This window comes from Artemia franciscana, chromosome 20 (assembly GCF_032884065.1).
Source record: "Artemia franciscana chromosome 20, ASM3288406v1, whole genome shotgun sequence".
NCBI lineage: Eukaryota > Metazoa > Arthropoda > Branchiopoda > Anostraca > Artemiidae > Artemia > Artemia franciscana.
Window position 1 is genome coordinate 29,537,605 of NC_088882.1, and position 21,714 is coordinate 29,559,318.

At 36.3% G+C, this 21,714-nt stretch overlaps 9 non-coding genes across 9 annotated transcripts; 1 reads left to right on the forward strand and 8 right to left on the reverse strand.

Annotated features, from left to right (window-relative positions):
• Positions 1–5,294: 5,294 nt before the first annotated feature.
• On the forward strand, positions 5,295–5,486 carry LOC136040421 (U2 spliceosomal RNA). Its single transcript, XR_010620712.1, has one exon. It is a non-coding gene; the product is annotated as a U2 spliceosomal RNA (small nuclear RNA).
• A 1,926-nt stretch (positions 5,487–7,412) lies between these two features.
• LOC136040447 (U5 spliceosomal RNA) lies at positions 7,413–7,528 on the reverse strand. Its single transcript, XR_010620734.1, has one exon. It is a non-coding gene; the product is annotated as a U5 spliceosomal RNA (small nuclear RNA).
• A 740-nt stretch (positions 7,529–8,268) lies between these two features.
• On the reverse strand, positions 8,269–8,432 carry LOC136040489 (U1 spliceosomal RNA). Its single transcript, XR_010620771.1, has one exon. It is a non-coding gene; the product is annotated as a U1 spliceosomal RNA (small nuclear RNA).
• Positions 8,433–9,174: 742 nt separating this feature from the next.
• On the reverse strand, positions 9,175–9,366 carry LOC136040430 (U2 spliceosomal RNA). Its single transcript, XR_010620720.1, has one exon. It is a non-coding gene; the product is annotated as a U2 spliceosomal RNA (small nuclear RNA).
• A 2,133-nt stretch (positions 9,367–11,499) lies between these two features.
• On the reverse strand, positions 11,500–11,663 carry LOC136040490 (U1 spliceosomal RNA). Its single transcript, XR_010620772.1, has one exon. It is a non-coding gene; the product is annotated as a U1 spliceosomal RNA (small nuclear RNA).
• Positions 11,664–12,405: 742 nt separating this feature from the next.
• On the reverse strand, positions 12,406–12,597 carry LOC136040516 (U2 spliceosomal RNA). The gene has a single exon (XR_010620793.1). It is a non-coding gene; the product is annotated as a U2 spliceosomal RNA (small nuclear RNA).
• Positions 12,598–15,504: 2,907 nt separating this feature from the next.
• LOC136040443 (U5 spliceosomal RNA) lies at positions 15,505–15,620 on the reverse strand. The gene has a single exon (XR_010620731.1). It is a non-coding gene; the product is annotated as a U5 spliceosomal RNA (small nuclear RNA).
• A 741-nt stretch (positions 15,621–16,361) lies between these two features.
• On the reverse strand, positions 16,362–16,525 carry LOC136040476 (U1 spliceosomal RNA). Its single transcript, XR_010620760.1, has one exon. It is a non-coding gene; the product is annotated as a U1 spliceosomal RNA (small nuclear RNA).
• Positions 16,526–17,262: 737 nt separating this feature from the next.
• Positions 17,263–17,454, reverse strand: LOC136040419 (U2 spliceosomal RNA). Its single transcript, XR_010620710.1, has one exon. It is a non-coding gene; the product is annotated as a U2 spliceosomal RNA (small nuclear RNA).
• Positions 17,455–21,714: the final 4,260 nt, after the last annotated feature.

Consider the following 21,714-nt stretch of genomic DNA (forward strand, 5'->3'; position numbering starts at 1 on the left):
GCATTAGCATGTCATGACAAAAATAATTTATACCTTCAAAAACACTCACAGGAAAATTTAAAGAAACATTATATTAATCAAACATTAAATATTAGTCGAGTCAACATTATTAAAATGACGGGTAAAATATGGAACAGATGATTTGCGATATCTCTCAGTACTATAGACTGAGCAAGTCAGTAACTGTGGGCAATTCTTTTTTACTTGTCGGAGTCTAGTAACTGGTCCTTCAGTTGGGAGGCTCTCAAGGTTGGGTAGTAGACGACAATGAGTTGGGGAATTCAAACAATTTAGTCCAGATCTATATGTTAAGCCATGTCTACGACTATCAAGTGAGTCCAAATTGAGTTGTTTCAGTGCATCCTCGTAAATTGAGTAGTTTTGTCCAAGTATAATTTTTACAGCTCTTTTTTGTATGGTCTCAAGTCTATCCGTTTGATCTTTTGTCAATCCTGGATGCCAAGCAGGACATTCATACTCAAAAGAAGGTCTAACATAGCTACAGTATACAGACTTTAAAACCTCAGCTGGTGCACCAAATCTTTTTAGGTTGGAAAATAAATGTAAAAGCGATGCGCCTTTTTTAGTCAGATAGTCAACGTTCGAATTCCATCTTAAATCACCGTCCAAAAGTATCCCAAGTATTACAACAGTTTTCTTTGTTGGCAGTATGGAATTATGAGAAGAGTGGTTGTTACCCTTTTAGGAAGGAAAACGTCATATAAGAGCTCTTAGTTTCACATGACCGTCAGTTTTACCTTTTCTAATTCAGCTTTTAGTTCATGATAGATTTCGATTAAGTCAGACTGTTCAGTAGTTGGAGGGCTTAGTCGCAGTGATAAAACAGTTAAATCATCAGCAAATTTAAAACGCTCACGAATTGTTGTTAAAATACGGTTAAAAAAAAATAAGAAAAGAAAGCGGGCCTAATTTAGCCCCTTGTGGTGAACCACAAAAAATATTTACAAATTCAGATGGCTCATGATCAGGGAGTTGGACACACTGAGATCTTTCAAAAAGAAAACTAGCGAGTATTCTTAGAACAAATGGACGACACCATAGCCTTTGCTTCTTCCACAACTACATTATGATCAAGACTATCAAAAGCCTTAACTATGTCTGCAAATAATGCATCAACCTAGGCCCCATTATTTTAAGTGCTTAAGGATAGTATCCAACAATGCAACCAAATAATGAACAGTAATATGCCCGGATCTAAATCCAAATTTTTGGGGATCAATATTATCATTTATGTCCTCAAATAAACAATCAAAAATACAACTTTCAAATACTTTTGAGAGCTGGTGATTTCAAAATCGGCCTCATTTCGGTAATATCTTTAGGTGCCTTGCATTTGGGGATTGGCGTTACATACGCCTGTTTAAAAATACATGGGAAAATACCATCAATAAAATATTGGTTAAAAATTGCCGTTAAAGGAGTAGATAAAAGATCAGCACACTCAATAATCAATTTAATCGGTATCTCACTAGTATAACTAGATTTACGAGAATCAAGTGCCTTCAACTTTTTAGCAACTGAACAAATCTCTAGTATAGGGATATTTGAAACTGAATCATTCGGTGGTAATTTTCTTAGTTGCCGATGAATTTTACAAATTGATGCAAAAAAGTCATTAATTTCACTAGGTAACAAGGGTTTACCATTGACATCTCTCACTTCAACTCTAGTTACTTTTTTGCCGATAATGTTCTGAACTCAGTCATGGAACTTCCTTGGGTTGGATTTATATATTTTGCTTATTATTTTAGACCCATACTGCTTACGTGAATATCTTATTTTATATACAATTAAATTTCTTACTCTTTTGAAATCTTTTACGGTTCCAGTTAAATGCAATTCGTTTCTCACTTTTATCAGATTCCGAATCTCTTGAGTAATCCATGGTTTATCATTAGATTTCACATATATATATTTTTTTGTTGTGGGAAAATTTCACAGTATTTTTTGAACAGTTCCTCACAGAATAAACTTGCCATTTTGTCACCGTCAGACAATGAGAGAATATCACGCCAGTCACGATATGTGAGCCAATTCTTGTAGAGATTTACTAGACCAGGTGTGAAAGGCCTGTACACCACACTATTTATTTGTCTATTTGGGATAGAATGATTGGGTGTCCAAGCAACACACAGGTGATCACTCAAACCTAATGGGGGTAATGTAACTGGAGTATTATAATATTCAGGACAGTTGCTAAAAATGAGATCCAACTTACGGTTACCTCTTGTGGGCACATTGACAACCTGCTTAAGTGATAGTGAATTACTTAGGCACTTGGCATCTAAGTCATTAAAGTCACCACACATTATGATACCAGCATTAGGATACAAGGATCGTACATTGTCAGTACAATTCTGTAAGCATTTCACAAGGTCTTTACGATAGGGACCACGGGGTGGATAGTAAACAACACATATCACCAGTGATGCCACTTCCTTGGGAAGGTTCTTATGCCTGCACCACAACCATAATACTTCCAAACCAAGCTTATTTGGTATATTACTGAAAGTGAGAACTCGATTTCTTATAGAGGATCGACAAATAATACCAACACCACCACCATGTGTTACTGTAATATCATTGGGTGTCATTCTACGTTTGAAATAGGTATCATATCCTTCAAATGCTACAACATCTTCAGTCACGGACCATGATTCACAGATACAAGCAATATCAGCCAGTTCATTCTTCAACCAAAGTTCAACCTCTTCTAATTTGTTCATATGTGACCGGACATTTGATAATAGTATTTTCGGAAATATATAGGGATGAAGAAGGGCTTTACACTGCGGTCTCGAATCTCCTTGCCAGCACATTGAACCGGTTCCAAGCTGGGATACTCGGAAGACATGGTTTGAGGGGTGGGTGAATCTCTGATTTCTTTGAAATTCCAAACTGGTTGGTTGCTAGTACTGGATATATTGTCGGAAGGCTGGCAGATGTTGGTTCTTGCCAGTTTCTCTAAGGTTTCACGAGGAGTGGTTGGTATGAGGGGGGAGGGATCTGCATTGGCTGATTTAAGACAGGTGGTTTGAGCTTCAAGCTCATAAGTGAGACTGTAAATTGCTGTCTTTGGCAACCATGTTTTAACAGAGGTGGAATTTTTCGCTCCCCGTTTTTGAACTTCGCAATTCAGTATTGGAGCGTAGCTTTTTCCTTCTGTGGGAAGTGAAATGCACATTAGGACAACAGTTCATGAAACAAAGGCCATGGGCAAATTTTTTACATAGAGATATGTGAGGCAGAATACAACACTCATCACGGCAGATGCCTTTGAAATAATACACGCAAATATGGAGAAACGTGCAATTTTCCGCCTTTCTACAGCCTCGCCTTATGTGAAATCTGCAGACAAGTCGTTCAGGAATATGATCTGTTGTAAGACCCTCTTCATCTTTATGCGGAAACTGAGAATACTCTAGGTCGGTTTGTGTTGTTTGACTAGTAACAAAGCTACTGCATTGAACAGATACATTATTACTGACAACTTTAGAGCTGGTTATATTACCCTAGTTTAAGCACTTCTCACAGGTAAAAAGAAAGAAACGTCCCGAGGGTTTCTGCAGAGCAAGGACTATGTCTGCATCAATTGCAGCGCAGGCCGCATGCATGCGGTGTAAGCAAAGATGGCAATCAAACGAAGGGCTGTCTTTTGTTGGTTCGTCACATAAGAGGCAGCTCAGATCAGGACCTGAGCAGTCATTTCTTTCCTCGTTGATATTTTCTATAGTATCCATACTTCTCAGTGCACCGCCAGGAATGGCTGCAGATTTAGATGACAAGTTTTCTATTGGGAAGATAGTGCTCTTTTTAAGTTGATCCTGGATTTTGTCGTTGTTACTTTGCTGTTTCGGACTATTATTTTTCGATCTCAGTTTTTTCAGAGTAAAGGTTTTTGGGGAATCTTTTTGTGTATAAATTACGCACACAAAGGTCTTCTTCAAGTCATTAGAGTATTTAGTTTTTCCACAACTAAAATAAGACCATTTATTACATTTGATACACTGCACGCCGCCTGTCTTGCTTGTAATTCTTTTTAAACAGATACCACACTGTTCCAGATCTATAATAAGTATCGCTACTGAGTACACCAAGTTCAAATTGCAAAAATGTCAATAGTAAATAAATCTAAGCAATCGTATATTAAATCACTCTAGGGAAATCACCCAGGTTAAATCTTAATCAAAGTTCCCAAGGGAATTTCCACTCAAGAAGAAAAATAATTCGCTTTTTCAAAATATAATCCCTTTGTTACTGAATTGAATATTAGCTGTAGGTCGGGTAGAGACTATAATCCTTTAGTAATAGGTTATATCCAAAAAAGGTCCTCATACCATGAACTCTGAATGAAGACTGAATATATAACTTGCATTGTTATCATGTAGCATATATGGAAATCCAGTGGCTTTAATTAAGGGAAGGGAGTTTTCTCAACAAGATGTTTTTCCTGTATGCCCCTTCTTAGACTAAAAAAAAATCTCTTCGTTGTATTATCATTGAAAAAGGGTTTGTTTTTTTCTTTGTATTTTTGTTAAAGAAATTGAAAAGACAACAAGATTCCCCTCCCTGGACTCTGAAGAATAGTCTTTCACCTCCTCTCCCCTCCCACTTAGGCTGTGTTTAGAAATCATTTTTGGGGAAGGGATACAAAAAAAAATAATAATAGAAAATAAAACCCATCAGAAACTTTTTTAAATGCATTGCGTTACATTTTAACGAGTCGGACAAAAAAATTGGGGATTAGCTCACTTGATCCGGCCCTATCCCCTAGTTTCCATGAATTGACGCTATTGATCAATACCAGTAATGTCGACTGGTGGATTGACAATTTTTATTGCAAATGAGGGTGTATTTTTGTAAAAAAAAGTGAAAAAACAAGAAAATTGTTCTCTCTGGATTTCGAAAAATACTTTTCTCTCTCCCCCTGCCCCTTAATTGCCGAGAATTAACGTCATTCATCAATGCTGGTTTCGATCATTGTCAGCTAAAGGGCCAAGAGAATATATCTTTGATTTAAGGTGTTATCCTTTCTGATTTTGGCTTTTTGAGTGACAATTTTGTCCAAGTCTTGATTGGAAAATTTTCCGTTTACCATTAAAATTTTGAGATAAACTTTGATGTTATGGGTAATGTTTCGTACTGTTTACAAAAATCTAAAGACAAAGTGAAAATTTAATTGAATGTTATTTGAGCATTGCAACCGAAACTAATTTAGCGACAAACTTTGTTACTCGTATTCTTATAATAGCTTTGACAGTCCACGTCGAATTATCGCCTCTCGGCCTTTTGGCTAAGATCAAAGTGTAGTATCTGTTCTTATCAGCTTAATATCTGACACGGCCCCTACATGGGGCCCAGAATATTAGACTGATTTTTGGAAACTGGAGGGATGTTGGGCCTTGCTCCGCTTCCTTCACGCGTTGGCTCGGTATTGCGGTACCTCCGGGATCGGCGCATACCCTTTCGAGGGGATACCAAAGTCCATGAACCCTAATTAATTATAAGTATAATACGTTTGTCAAATTTAAGAGAGATACCGCATGTAGTTAATTAGCCCTTGGACATAATGGAAATCATTTTTGTCCATATGAAAAAAAAAAAGAAATACTGTATAAAATTTACAAAAATTAACGGTGAAAAACCCAATGAGTAGTCGCCATAATTAATTTGAAGTGCCCAAGCTGGATCCAAGCGCCCATGCATCTTTATCGAAAATAGTTCGTAATTATAAACTGCTGAAATTTAAATTGAACATTCGATTAAAATTGCTGAAGCGATTGTTTTTGGCCTCAGACGGTTTGGTTCTGCGGTGAGTTGTTGATAGTAGTAATGACTAAAGCCCCCATATGATTGTTAGAGAGAAAATAATTGGCATTGCAGTAGGATGGTCACTGGGTTCTCAGAAATTAAAGTTTTGACTTTTCAGTCAAATTGATAAGAGAGTGAGAAACCCCTGATTTTCTTTTCTCAAAAAGGTAACTTGGATTTAAAGGATCAAGACGCTTGCATATGAAAATGACATGGGGCATTCCTAGTTTCAAAAACAATTCAGAGACTTTATTCTCTGATGTGAAAAAAGTATTGTAAAGCTACATCTGTTTAATACATTAAAGTTTCTGAGTGGCATTCAAAGCAACCGGACTTATGTCGAAAGACATTAGTAAAATGTTTGATTTTGAACAATTCATACTTACCTGGCTAGGGAGCTGCCTTGATCATGAACGAGGCGCTCCCAGGGTGAGGCCTTTCCATCAGTGTTTCCACTTTCCTTTTTGAAAAATCCCGAATCAGAGACGAAAAATCCCTTTTTGGTTAAACAATAATCCTTTGAAAAATCCCTCTCATGCTAATCACGACAGTTAGCTACTGGTTTCCTGGTCCACGAAGTCCATCTGTGTGCTTCTGTCTGAGTACCCGATTGTTTTCAATAAAAGTCTCTCCGAACGAACTGAAAAGCACTGGAAGATGCAAACACTATAATTTTTTTAACAAAAAAAACTTCAAAACTAAATCCCAAAATTTGCATTCTCCTATTTTGAGCATGGATACTAACGAATGCAGGATTCAACCTCTCGTTCAAGAGTCAAAGAACAGAACATTATTTTTGTTTGTTAAACCAACAATACAAAAATTTTTGCCACATTCGCCCGAAAGGTGAAAGCACAGGATGAAAATAGACAAACGATCGAACATGACCATCAAATGTGCATGCTCTTACACATTGCAGTCAAAGTAAATATCATGTTTATATTTTGTTTTTATTAAAAGCCAAGCAATTTTGAAAAAGTTGGCGCGTAGCTCACTATATCGCTCATACTGACGAAATACAAAATCCTTACAGGGAAAGATAAAAAATTCTGGAAGCTGCACCAAACACCAACAAAAATCCTTGAATACACCATCAAAACTGAAAATCCTGAATATCTCTATTTTAATAGGGAAAATCCCTTAATATCTCAATTATCCCTGGAAAATCCCGTATCCCTTTTTAGAGAAAGTAATCCCGCGGAAGGCCTAGAAATCCCTCAGAAAGGGATAAATCCCTCAAAGTGGAAACACTGTTGTCAACTGAAGGACTGTAGGCAACTAGGCGACTAACAACACTAATCACGTCTACTTCCCTATAAACATAGCTTATTTAGACACCCCTGGAAGTTGTGCCATATTTCACAATTATTTGTCCCTTTTTACTATTTGCCCATAAGTTCACAATTTGTTTTATATTTTTGAAAAGATTGGATTTTTGTTCATAAGCGACTTCAATTATCTCGCATTTTCCAGGGTTACTTGTCTGACAACCCTAATATCTTGATAAGTAAGATAGTATCTAAATAATATTAATATCTAGATAAGTAATCTTGAAATATTAAAACATACAACAATTGTGTAGACTAGTCTGCCTTTCGGCATTCAAAAATTTGTTAAGACTCATCAAGTGCCCCTCCCCACGGTAATCTTTAGTAAAAGGCGAAAGATTAACTCGATATGAGGAGAGGCCAGAGCTATGAAAATTGCTAAGGTTCACTTGGGTATATAAAAATAAATCCTAGTAAATCCTCGTGGTTTTTTTTAACAAGGTACGAAAGCAATAAGAAATTCAATGTTCAATCAAGTAAATACGGGCCAAAAAATCATATGATGCGAAAACATATTCAATGAACAGCAATTCATGGGCAACTTTAATGACATGCTACTAAAACTACATCCACAGAAAATAACATAAATATTCAGTAATCAGGCCCAAAAATAATTGTAATGTAGCTGAATGGTCGATCAATTGCTGTAGCCAAAGGCCCCCCTATTAAAATATTCCAAGAAGCTTAGCGGTAGTGAAGGAATTCTTAGTCTGATATGTTGCCAATACAATAGACTTGATGAAATGTGTGGTGACCAAGGGCATTTCACTTTTTAAGACTAGCCTTTGTGACTTAATTCAAATTTCAGCAATTGGATTCGATTCCTAGGTCAATTTAAAAATCAGTATTTGATAATTACGGAGTATTTTCAAAAACAAAATGCATCAGGAATTCAATCAGTTTAGGCAATTTAATTTAATTATGGCGACTGGTCATTGATACCCCATCATTTGCTTTAATACAAGACTAAGAAAAACAAAATGTATTTATTTAAGAGATGTCCTAAATTACTTGGTTTAAACATTATCAATTTGTATACTTTTCCTTTCAGTTCACAAAATTACAACATAGTACGAGCTCAAAGGAAGAAACCTATTCAATGTGTGAACAGGGGTCCGCGCGAACGCAGTCCCCCACTGCCAAAGATTACGCTGTTGAGTTACCCCCATTTGGGGTAATCATAGTGGTCAGCCAATCGGAAGTGCAATGGAAAGGCCTCACCCTGGGAGCGCCTCCTTTATGATTAAGGCAGCTCTTCAGCCAGGTAAGTATGAATTGTTCAAAACCAACATTTTACTAATGTCTTTCGACATAAATCCGGTTGCTTTGAATGCCACTCAGAAACTCTAATTTATTAAACAAATGCAGCTTTACAAAACTTTTTTCTCAGCAGTGAATCAAGTCTCTGAATTGTTTTTGAAAATAGGAATGCCCCATTTCATTTTCATATGCAAGCCTCTAGATTGTTTAAATGCAAGTTTACCTTTTTGAGATAAGAAAATCAGGGGTTTCTCACTCTCTTATCAATTTGACTGAAAAGTTGAAACTCTAATTTCTGAGAACCCAGTGACCGTTCTACTGACTTTGCCAATTATTTTCTCTCTAACAATCATACAGGGGGGGGGGCGGAGGGGCTTTAGTCATTACTACTATCAACAACTCACCGTAGAACCAAGCCGCCTGAGGCCAAAAACAATCGCTTCAGCCATTTTATCGAATATTGGCTCAATTTAAATTTCAGCAGTTTATAATTACGAACTATTTTCGATAAAGATGCATGGGGACTTGGATCCAGCTTGGGCACTTTAAATTAATTATGGCGTCCGCCCATTGGCTTTTTCACCATTAATTGTTATAAATTTTATACAGTGTTTCTTCTTTTTTTCATATGAAAAAAAAAATGATTTTCAATGTATTCAAGGACTAAGTAACTAACGGCAGGGCCCCTCTTCACATTGAATAACGTATTGTACCCACCATTGGTTAGAGTTCATGGACATTGGTTTCCCCTCGAAAGGGGTGCACCGATTCCGAAGGTACTGAAATACCAGGCCAACGCGTGAAGGGAGCGGAGCAAACCCCGAAATCCCTCCGGTTTCCAAAAATCAGTTTAATATTATGGGCCCCATGTAGGGACAGTATCACATATTAAACTGATAAGAACAGATACTACAATTTGATCTTAGCCAAAATGCCGAGAAGCGATATTTTAACAAGGATTGTCAAAACGATTAAAAGAATATGAGTAACAAAGTTTGTCACAAAATTTATTTCGGTTCCAATTCTCAAATAACATTAAATTAACTTATCACTTTGTTTTTAGATTTTTGTAAACAGTACGAAACATTTCCCATAATGTCAAAGTTTATCTTTAAATTTTGATGGTAAACGGTAAATTTTCCAATCAAGACTTGGACAAAATTGTCACTCAAAAAGCCAAAATCAGAAAAGATAACATCTTAAATCAGAGATAATATTCTCTTGGCCCTTTAGCTGACAATGATCGGAACCAGCATTGATGAATAACGTTAATTCACGGCAATTAAAGGGGTGGGGGACAGAGAAGAGTTTTTTTCGAAATCCAGAGAGAACAATTCTCTTGTTTTTTTTTGTTTTTTTACTTTCTTTTGCAAAAATACCCCAAAAAACACCCTGATTTGCAATAAAAATTGTCAATCCACCAGTCGACACCACTGGTATTGATCAAAAGCACCAATTCATGGAAACTAGGGGACAAGGCTGGACCCAATAAGCTAATCCCCGATATTTTTGTCCGACTCGTTAAAACGTAGCGCAATGCATTTAAACAAGTTTCTAATGTTTTTTTTTTTTTTTTTTTTTTGTATTCCTTACTCAAAATAGATTTGTAAACACACAGCCCAAGGGGAAGGGGAGAGGGGGTGAAATCCAGTATTCTCCAGATTCCAGGCAGTGGAATCTCGTTGTTTTTTCAATTTCTTTAACATAAATACAAAGAAAAAAAACAAGCCCCTTTTCAATGATAATACCACGAAGAGATTTTTTTGAGTCTAAGAGGAGGAATGCAGGAAAAACATCTTGTAGAGAAAATTTCCTTTCCTGAATTAAAACAACTGGTTTTCCATATATACTACATGGTAACAATGCAAGTTTTATTAAGAGATTATTAAATTTGCTTCAAATATGGAAACAAAAGCTGAATTTTCAATCACCTAAGAAAGATACACAGACACGAAACAGTGAGACTTTATCAAATAAATGATTGCTTACTTTATTGTATAAGTATTTGTCCTTTTCATTTATCATTTACTTGAGTCATTCTATAATTCCATCTTCTTACTAACCATGAAGCCCAGAAGACTGTCTTGAAGAATAGATAGCCTTCAAGTAGAACTCCAGTTTTATAGGAGAATTTGATCAAAGCTTATTAAACAACTCTAAGGTTTGAAACCATAGAAAAGTAGGGTCGTCATTTGTTATGGAGCTGTAAGCTGCAACTGCCCCTCCCAAACCTTGTTTTTCCCCTCCCCCAAACCTCATTCCCCTACCCCCTTCTGAAATTTAGTTTCTTCCAAAATTGAGTCTAAACTAATATAAACCTATAAATTTAAGGATCTACAGAAACACATCTCCTTTTTTTTTCTTTTTTTTAAAGTAAATTTACAGCTTTTTTAGAGTACTAAATAGTGCCTCTAAGGTACCAAATGGCTTCTTTTTAGTTTTTACTGCTATTTTCACTTTATTTTGGACAAAGGGTTCCATCTTTGCTCCTCCATCCCCTTCAAGTTTGGATTTTGACGAAATTACGCCACTGTAGAAAAGCAAAAGAAATGAAAAAAAAAGCCCTATAAGATGAAGTCGAGCTAGAAGGACTTAGTAGAAAGAGTTAATTTTGTTCACATTTCTTGAGCAATGCTTTGCCTTTTACTTTTTAGCCTAAATAAATTACGTGGCTATGCTCTAAGGATAATAAATCCAGGAAATAGTTACTTTTTAAAACGAAACAAAAGAGGACTAAATGTAGCTGGGACTTGAATCGCTTTTACACCATCTAAGGGCTTAACAAATAAATACAAGAATCATTTCCCTTCCGATTTCGTACAGGCCCATCACAAAGTCTTCTCCCTCTGGAGGCAAAATAGACTTGTGTAAAATTTAGGACGGTTCTGGAGGAAGGCGACTGGTCATTGATACCCCATCATTTGCTTTAATACAAGACTAAGAATAACAAAATGTGTTTATTTAAGAGATGTTCTAAATTACTTGGTTTAAACATTATCAATTTGCATACTTTTCCTTTCAGTTCACAAAATTACAACATAGTACGAGCTCAAAGGAAGAAACCTATTCAATGTATGAACAGGGATCCGCGTGAACGCAGTCCCCCACTGCCAAAGATTACGCTGTTGAGTTACCCCCATTTGGGGTAATCACAGTGGTCAGCCAATCCGAGGTGCAATGGAAAGGCCTCACCATGGGAACACCTCTTTCATGATCAAGTCAGCTCCCCAGCCAGGTAAGTATGAATTGTTCAAAACTAACATTTTACTTATGTCTTTCGACATCAATCCGGTTGCTTTGAATGCCACTCAGAAACTCTAATTTATTAAACAGATGCAGCTTTACAAAACTTTTTTCTCAGCAGTGAATCAAGTCTCTGAATTGTTTTTGAAAATAGGAATGCCCCATTTCATTTTCATATGCAAGCCTCTAGATTGTTTAAATGCAAGTTTACCTTTTTGAGAAAAGAAAATCAGGGGTTTCTCACTCTCTTATCAATTTGACTGAAAAGTTGAAACTCTAATTTCTGAGAACCCAGTGACCGTTCTACTGACTTTGCCAATTATTTTCTCTCTAACAATCATACAGGGGGGGGGGGCGGAGGGGCTTTAGTCATTACTACTATCAACAACTCACCGTAGAACCAAGCCGCCTGAGGCCAAAAACAATCGCTTCAGCCATTTTATCGAATATTGGCTCAATTTAAATTTCAGCAGTTTATAATTACGAACTATTTTCGATAAAGATGCATGGGGACTTGGATCCAGCTTGGGCACTTTAAATTAATTATGGCGTCCGCCCATTGGCTTTTTCATCATTAATTGTTATAAATTTTATACAGTGTTTCTTCTTTTTTTCATATGAAAAAAAAATGATTTTCAATGTATTCAAGGACTAAGTAACTAACGGCAGGGCCCCTCTTCACATTGAATAACGTATTGTACCCACCATTGGTTAGGGTTCATGGACTTTGGTTTCCCCTCGAAAGGGGTGCGCCAATCCCGAAGGTACTACAATACCAGGCCAACGCGTGAAGGGAGCGGAGCAAGCCCCGACATCCCTCCGGTTTCCAAAAATCAGTTTAATATTCTGGGCCCCATGTAGGGGCCGTATCAGATATTAAGCTGATAAGAACAGATACTACACTTTGATCTTAACCAAAAGACCGAGAAGCGATATTTTAACAAGGATTGTCAAAACAATTATAAGAATACGAGTAACAAAGTTTGTCACAAAATTTATTTCGGTTCCAATTCTCAAATAACATTCAATTAACTTATCACTTTGTTTTTAGATTTTTGTAAACAGTACGAAACATTTCCCATAATTTTAAAGTTTATCTTTAAATTTTAATGGTAAACGGTAAATTTTCCAATCAAGACTTGGACAAAATTGTCACTCAAAAAGCCAAAATCAGAAAAGATAACATCTTAAATCAGAGATAATATTCTCTTGGCCCTTTAGCTGACAATGATCGGAACCAGCATTGATGAATAACGTTAATTCACGGCAATTAAAGGGGTGGGGGACAGAGAAGAGTTTTTTTCGAAATCCAGAGAGAACAATTCTCTTGTTTTGTTTTTTTTTTACTTTCTTTTGCAAAAATACCCCAAAAAACACCCTGATTTGCAATAAAAATTGTCAATCCACCAGTCGACACCACTGGTATTGATCAAAAGCGCCAATTCATGGAAACTAGGGGACAAGGCTGGACCCAATGAGCTAATCCCCGATATTTTTGTCCGACTCGTTAAAACGTAGCGCAATGTATTTAAACAAGTTTCCGATGGTTTTTTTTTTTTTTTTTTTTTTTTTTTTTTTTTTTTTTTTTTTTTTTGTATTCCTTGCTCAAAATAGATTTGTAAACACACAGCCCAAGGGGAAGGGGAGAGGGGGTGAAATCCAGTATTCTCCAGATTCCAGGCAGGGGAATCTCGTTGTTTTTTCAATTTCTTTAACAAAAATACAAAGAAAAAAAAACAAGCCCCTTTTCAATGATAATACCACGAAGAGATTTTTTTGAGTCTAAGAGGAGGAATGCAGGAAAAACATCTTGTAGAGAAAATTTCCTTCCCTGAATTAAAACAACTGGTTTTCCATATATACTACATGGTAACAATGCAAGTTTTATTAAGAGATTATTAAATTTGCTTCAAATATGGAAACAAAAGCTGAATTTTCAATCACCTAAGAAAGATACAGAGACACGAAACAGTGAGACTTTATCAAATAAATGATTGCTTACTTTATTGTATAAGTATTTGTTCTTTTCATTTATCATTTACTTGAGTAATTCTATAATTCCATCTTCTTACTAACCATGAAGCCCAGAAGACTGTCTTGAAGAATAGATGGCCTTCAAGTAGAACTCCAGTTTTATAGGAGAATTTGATCAAAGCTTATTAAACAACTCTAAGGTTTGAAACCATAGAAAAGTAGGGTCGTAATTTGTTATGGAGCTGTAAGGTGCAACTGCCCCTCCCAAACCTTGTTTTTCCCCTCCCCCAAACCTCATTCCCCTACCCCCTTCTGAAATTCAGTTTCTTCCAAAATTGAGTCTAAACTAATATAAACCTATAAATTTAAGGATCTACAGAAACACATTTCTTTTTTTTCTTTTTTTTTAGAGTAAATTTACAGCTTTTTTAGAGTACTAAATAGTGCCTCTGTGGTACCAAATGGCTTCTTTTTAGTTTTTACTGCTATTTTCACTTTATTTTGGACAAAGGGTTCCATCTTTGCTCCTCCATCCCCATCAAGTTTGGATTTTGACGAAATTACGCCACTGTAGAAAAGCAAAAGAAATGAAAAAAAAAGTCCTATAAGATGAAGTCGAGCTAGAAGGACTTAGTAGAAAGAGTTAATTTTGTTCACATTTCTTGAGCAATGCTTTGCCTTTTACTTTTTAACCTAAATAAATTACGTGGCTATGCTCTAAGGATAATAAATCCAGGAAATAGTTACTTTTTAAAACGAAACAAAAGAGGACTAAATGTAGCTGGGACTTGAATCGCTTTTACGCCATCTAAGGGCTTAACAAATAAATACAAGAATCAGTTCCCTTCCAATTTCGTACAGGCCCATTGGCCCATCACAAAGTCTTCCCCCTCTGGAGGCAAAATAGACTTGTGTAAAATTTAGGACGGTTCTGGAGGAAGGCCTGCAAAAGAAAAATGGGCCAGTCCTGACCACACATATTCCTTGTGCCAAAATATGTTGTAGAATGTATTTCAGTCGTTTTAGACCGAAGAATCATTAGTTTAGCTGTTAGAATGCCATACTTCAGACTCCCCGAATGTATCAACGAAGATAAAACTTTGAGGTGGTAAATCACAGGGATTTTGTGTTATATTTGCATTTAGACTCCAGGCTTCTCCCTCCTCACAGACCCGTTTCTTGGTCTCCCTTCACTTGGAGAATCGCTTGTTGATTCTCTTTTCCCTTCACACAGAGAATTGTCTCTTGGATCGTGTTCTCCTCCCAGACTGAGTATTGTGTCTAGAAACCAATGGAGTCCCCAAATGAAAGGATTTGCCCCTGTAAGATCTCAAAACTCCTCATTTTAGAGGAATCCCCTAAACTGGAATGGAAATACAGTTCCTAGACGAGGGAGGAATGAGGGCTCTAAGAGATTTGGGAGTCAAGAGCGCCTAGGACTTGGCACACTATTGCACCAAGAGTGCCTTCGAGCAGCCCTTACCCGCTGAAAAGTAGCTTCCCTGGATGTAATCTGCAAAAGATAACAACAAACATCTAGCCAACCACTTGTCAACTGAAGGACTGTAGGCAACTAGGCGACTAACAACACTAATCACGTCTACTTCCCTATAAACATAGCTTATTTAGACGCCCCTGGAAGTTGTGCACAATTATTTGTCCCTTTTTACTATTTGCCCATAAGTTCACAATTTGTTTTATATTTTTGAAAAGATTGGATTTTTGTTCATAAACGACTTCAATTATCTCGCATTTTCCAGGGATACTTGTCTGACAACCCTAATATTTTGATAAGTAAGATAGTATCTAAATAATATTAATATCTAGATAAGTAATCTTGAAATATTAAAACATACAACAATTGTGTAGACTAGTCTACCTTTCGGCATTCAAAAATTTGTTAAGACTCATCAAGTGCCCCTCCCCACGGTAATCTTTAGTAAAAGGCGAAAGATTAACTCGATATGAGGAGAGGCCAGAGCTATGAAAATTGCTAAGGTTCACTTGGGTATATAAAAATAAATCCTAGTAAATCCTTGTGGTTTTTTTTTAACAAGGTTCGAAAGCAATAAGAAATTCAATGTTCAATCAAGTAAATACGGGCCAAAAAATCATATGATGCGAAAACATATTCAATGAACAGCAATTCATGGGCAACTTTAATGACATGCTACTAAAACTACATCCACAGAAAATAACATAAATATTCAGTAATCAGGCCCAAAAATAATTGTAATGTAGCTGAATGGTTGATCAATTGCTGTAGCCAAAGGCCCCCCTATTAAAATATTCCAAGAAGCTTAGCGGTAGTGAAGGAATTCTTAGTCTGATATGTTGCCAATACAATAGACTTGATGAAATGTGTGGTGACCAAGGGCATTTCACTTTTTAAGACTAGCCTTTGTGACTTAATTCAAATTTCAGCAATTGGATTCGATTCCAAGGTCAATTTAAAAATCAGTATTTGATAATTACGGAGTATTTTCAAAAACAAAATGCATCAGGAATTCAATCAGTTTAGGCAATTTAATTTAATTATGGCGACTGGTCATTGATACCCCATCATTTGCTTCAATACAAGACTAAGAATAACAAAATGTGTTTATTTAAGAGATGTTCTAAATTACTTGGTTTAAACATTATCAATTTGCATACTTTTCCTTTCAGTTCACAAAATTACAACATAGTACGGGCTCAAAGGAAGAGACCTATGCAATGTGTGAACAGGGGTCCGCGCGAACGCAGTCCCCCACTACCAAAAATTATGCTGTTGAGTTACCCCCATTTGGGGTGATCACAGGGGTCAGCCAATCCGAAGTGCAATGGAAAGGCCTCACCCTGGGGACGCCTCCTTTGTGATCAATGCAGCTCCCCAGCCAGGTAAGTATGAATTGTTTAAAACTAACATTTTATTTATCTCTTTCGACATAAATCCGGTTGCTTTGAATGCCACTCAGAAATTCTAATTTATTAAACAGATGCAGCTTTACAAAACTTTTTTCTCAGCAGTGAATCAAATCTCTGAATTGTTTTTGAAAATAGGAATGCCCCATTTCATTTTCATATGCAAGCCTCTAGATTGTTTAAATGCAAGTTTACCTTTTTGAGAAAAGAAAATCAGGGGTTTCTCACTCTCTTATCAATTTGACTGAAAAGTTGAAACTCTAATTTCTGAGAACCCAGTGACCGTTCTACTGACTTTGCCAATTATTTTCTCTCTAACAATCATACAGGGGGGGAGGAGGGGCTTTAGTCATTACTACTATCAACAACTCACCGTAGAACCAAGCTGCCTGAGGCCAAAAACAATCGCTTCAGCCATTTTATCGAATATTGGCTCAATTTAAATTTCAGCAGTTTATAATTACGAACTATTTTCGATAAAGATGTATGGGGACTTGGATCCAGCTTGGGCAATTTAAATTAATTATGGCGTCCTCCCATTGGCTTTTTCACCATTAATTGTTATAAATTTTATACAGTGTTTCTTCTTTTTTTCATATGAAAAAAAATGATTTTCAATATATTCAAGAACTAAGTAACTAACAGCAGGGCCCCTCTTCACATTTAATAACGTATTATACCCACCATTGGTTAGGGTTCATGGACCTTGGTTTCCCCGCGAAAGGGGTGCGCCAATCCCGGAGGTACAATAATACCAGGCCAACGCGTGAAGGGAGCGGAGCAAGCCCAAACATCCCTCCAGTTTCCAAAAATCAATTTAATATTCTGGACCCCATGTAGGGGCCGTATCAGATATTAAGCTGATAGGAACAGATACTACACTTTAATCTTAGCCAAAAGGCCGAGAAGCGATATTTTAACAAGGATTGTCAAAACAATTATAAGAATACGAGTAACAAAGTTTGTCACAAAATTTATTTCGGTTCCAATTCTCAAATAACATTCTATTAACTTATCACTTTGTTTTTAGATTTTTGCAAACAGTACGAAACATTTCCCATAATATCAAAGTTTATCTTTAAATTTTAATGGTAAACGGTAAATTTTCCAATCAAGACTTGGACAAAATTGTCACTCAAAAAGCCAAAATCAGAAAAGATAACATCTTAAATCAGAGATAATATTCTCTTGGCCCTTTAGCTGACAATGATCGGAACCAGCATTGATGAATAACGTTAATTCACGGCAATTAAAGGGGTGGGGCACAGAGAAGAGTTTTTTTCGAAATCCAGAGAGAACAATTCTCTTGTTTTATTTTTTTTTACTTTCTTTTGCAAAAATACCCCAAAAACACCCTGATTTGCAATAAAAATTGTCAATCCACCAGTCGACACCACTGGTATTGATCAAAAGCGCCAATTCATGGAAACTAGGGGACAAGGCTGGACCCAATGAGCTAATCCCCGATATTTTTGTCCGAATCGTTAAAATGTAGCGCAATGCATTTAAACAAGTTTCCGATATTTTTTTTTTTTTTTTTTTTTTTTTTTTTTTTTTTTTTTTTTTTTTTTTTTTGTATTCCTTGCTCAAAATAGATTTGTAAACACACAGCCCAAGGGGAAGGGGAGAGGGGGTGAATTCCAGTATTCTCCAGATTCCAGGCAGGGGAATCTCGTTGTTTTTTCAATTTCTTTAACATAAATACAAAGAAAAAAAACAAGCCCCTTTTCAATGATAATACCACGAAGAGATTTTTTTGAGTCTAAGAGGAGGAATGCAAGAAAAACATCTTGTAGAGAAAATTTCCTTCCCTGAATTAAAACAACTGGTTTTCCATATATACTACATGGTAACAATGCAAGTTTTATTAAGAGATTATTAAATTTGCTTCAAATATGGAAACAAAAGCTGAATTTTCAATCACCTAAGAAAGATACACAGACACGAAACAGTGAGACTTTATCAAATAAATGATTGCTTACTTTATTGTATAAGTATTTGTCCTTTTCATTTATCATTTACTTGAGTAATTCTATAATTCCATCTTCTTTTTTTCTTTTTTTTTTAAAGTAAATTTACAGCTTTTTTAGAGTACTAATTAGTGCCTCTGTGGTACCAAATGGCTTCTTTTTAATTTTTACTGCTATTTTCACTTTATTTTGGACAAAGGGTTCCATTTTTGCTCCTCCATCCCCTTCAAGTTTGGATTTTGACGAAATTACGCCACTGTAGAAAAGCAAAAGAAATGAAAAAAAAAGTCCTATAAGATGAAGTCGAGCTAGAAGGACTTAGTAGAAAGAGTTAATTTTGTTCACATTTCTTGAGCAATGCTTTGCCTTTTACTTTTTAGCCTAAATAAATTACGTGGCTATGCTCTAAGGATAATAAATCCAGGAAATAGTTACTTTTTAAAACGAAACAAAAGAGGACTAAATGTAGCTGGGACTTGAATCGCTTTTACGCCATCTAAGGGCTTAACAAATAAATACAAGAATCATTTCCCTTCCAATTTCGTACAGGCCCATCACAAAGTCTTCTCCCTCTGGAGGCAAAATAGACTTGTGTAAAATTTAGGACGGTTCTGGAGGAAGGCGACTGGTCATTGATACCCCATCATTTGCTTTAATACAAGACTAGGTTCTAGGACTAGGTCCTTGTTTTTCCCCTCCCCCAAACCTCATTCCCCTACCCCCTTCTGAAATTTAGTTTCTTCCAAAATTGAGTCTAAACTAATGTAAACCTATAAATTTAAGGATCTACAGAATCACATCTCTTTTTTTTTCTTTTTTTTTAAAGTAAATTTACAGCTTTTTTAGAGTACTAAATAGTGCCTGGAAACAGGGCAATCAGTTACGCCTAATGCTAGATCTTTTGTTGAGCAGAATTCGTTACACCCGTTTGTTTCGAATTTTAGGTTTTCCAGGTTCCGACTAAACCCGATGTCCAATCACGACATCGATTGACAATGCTGTTGAAAGTCACTTGGAATATAAGAACCATATTAGCTATTCAGGAGCCAATTCAATTAAGGCCCATTCAAGATCTTGCTAATACAGAGAAACCATTAAGTAAGGCGATGTAGAATCTTTTTTAGAATTTTTCAGCCTATCAGGATTTATGGCTCTACCAAACTGGTTCCCATAATGTCCTTAAAGAACCAAAAACATTGAAATGAAAATATAGGCTTAGTCCCCTTGACTCATCTTAGAATGCCTGAAAACCCCTATTTTCTTTTGGCAAAATTTTTAGGACAGTGTCTTATATTCATCAGTATTACCCTTTCGAACCGTTAAAATAAATAAACAAAGCTAACTAGCTATTACTGACAACAATTTTTGACCGTATATTGGCGTCTGCAACCGCCAAAATTTGCCTTATGTCAGGAAGTTTTTCCTTTAAAAAATAGATTTCTGGTTTATCCAGTTGTTTTTAACGCATAATTTTCCACTTGACTAAATCAAAAAATCAAGTTTTATTTCATTGTCCTTGGTATTTTACAATTTTGGCACTTTGGTACATATTCTTCTGTTTGTGGTATGACTTTTTTGTTACAACTCTACTTTCTAAAACAATAAAAGACTTTAGCGTAAACAGCGGGGCGTTAAGGAGGAGACAACCCCTTTCATATACGGAATAATTTCTGTTTGTTTTATGTTTTAATGTCGCTCCATACTTTCAGTTAAAAAAAAAAACTTGTTTTTTATATATTTAATCCAAGTAAAGAACGATGTTGGCACAATATATTATTTATTTTAATATTTTTATTGTTTGTTTTTTTTCGGCTTAAGGTGTATATATATTGAGAGGGCTAGTGCCCTTTTTGATAGTCAAAAGTGATTGAAGAGCGATTCCCCCCCCCCCACGCCCAGAGCTCCCCCCACGCGATCAAAATTTTGAGATGGTTATTTTGTTCACCACAGTTGAAAGGTCTGGAAATTATATCCTTGAGAAGGACCACACCTAAGAGCCCTCAGGGCAAAGTTTATAAGCAAGGCAAAGGTTATAAGTTGAGAGGTCTGGAAATTATGTCTTTGAGAATGACCTCCCCTCACAGCTCACAGGGTGAAGGTTATAAGCTATGCCGTGAAGAGATTTAAGCTTTATAGAAAGTTTGGTCGTATAAACTTTGAAGGGGGCTCGTTGAATTGGTAATAAGAAGTTCTAATGCCCTTTTTAGGAGTAAAAGTAATAGAAGGGCACCCCCCCCCCACACACACACACACAGACACACACAAAATCGTATTTTCCCGAGATACATTTAATGAACATTTGATACATTTAATGAGATAGCCATTTTATTCAAAGTTATCCAAATATTATATAGCAAGGCTTTTGGGTTGAAACAAACCCCCAAATACTGGGACCATGGGTTGTAAGTTATGCCCGGAAGCATTTAAGGTTTTCGTAAAAGGGATGGGTGTTTAAATTTAGAGGAGGCTCGTTTTTTGAAAATTAGAAGTTCTAGTTCCTTTTTAAGGGTCAAATGTATTGTGGGGATGTTTGAGGGATGGTAGCTGCACTCCGATTGCTTTTTATCCTAAAAAGGGAAATAGAACTCTTGATTAAAAATCCAATTGGCCCCCTCCGAAGTATACATTGGTTGGAGGTGTTTGTGGAGACTATTGGCGTGGAAAAAGATGACTGGTTGGTGTCAAATCAGTTTCTACTCTAAAAATGGGCAATATATCTTCCAATTTCAAATCAAATGACCCCCATCTGAAGTTTATGCAACCACCCATTCCATAAAACTTTATATGCCACAGGGTAAAATTAAAAACCCTATTATCATGGCACTGGAGGGCCGTGTCAACCCAAGAGGCATTGTTATAGGTCTTTTGGACTATTTTGAACAAAAACACTCACAATTTCAAACAAACTAGTTTTGTGAAAAGAGGAGTAGTCAGGGGGGCTCTAGCTGCCCTTTAGCGGTACAAGTTTAGGGCGTTCTGCAGTACTTTTTCTTCCGAGGCATTGGCAACACTGCATAGGGCTTTTCTCTGATTAATGACTTTAATTGTAAAAACAGGAAGGTATAATATCAGATAAAATACTAGCTAGGTAAGCCAAATGCGATCGTACCAAAATACATTCCAAATGCTTCCGGCGGTAAAGGCTGACTTCACTTGACAGCACTGCTTCACATTTTAAATCTAAAGCGGAAATATTCATCTGC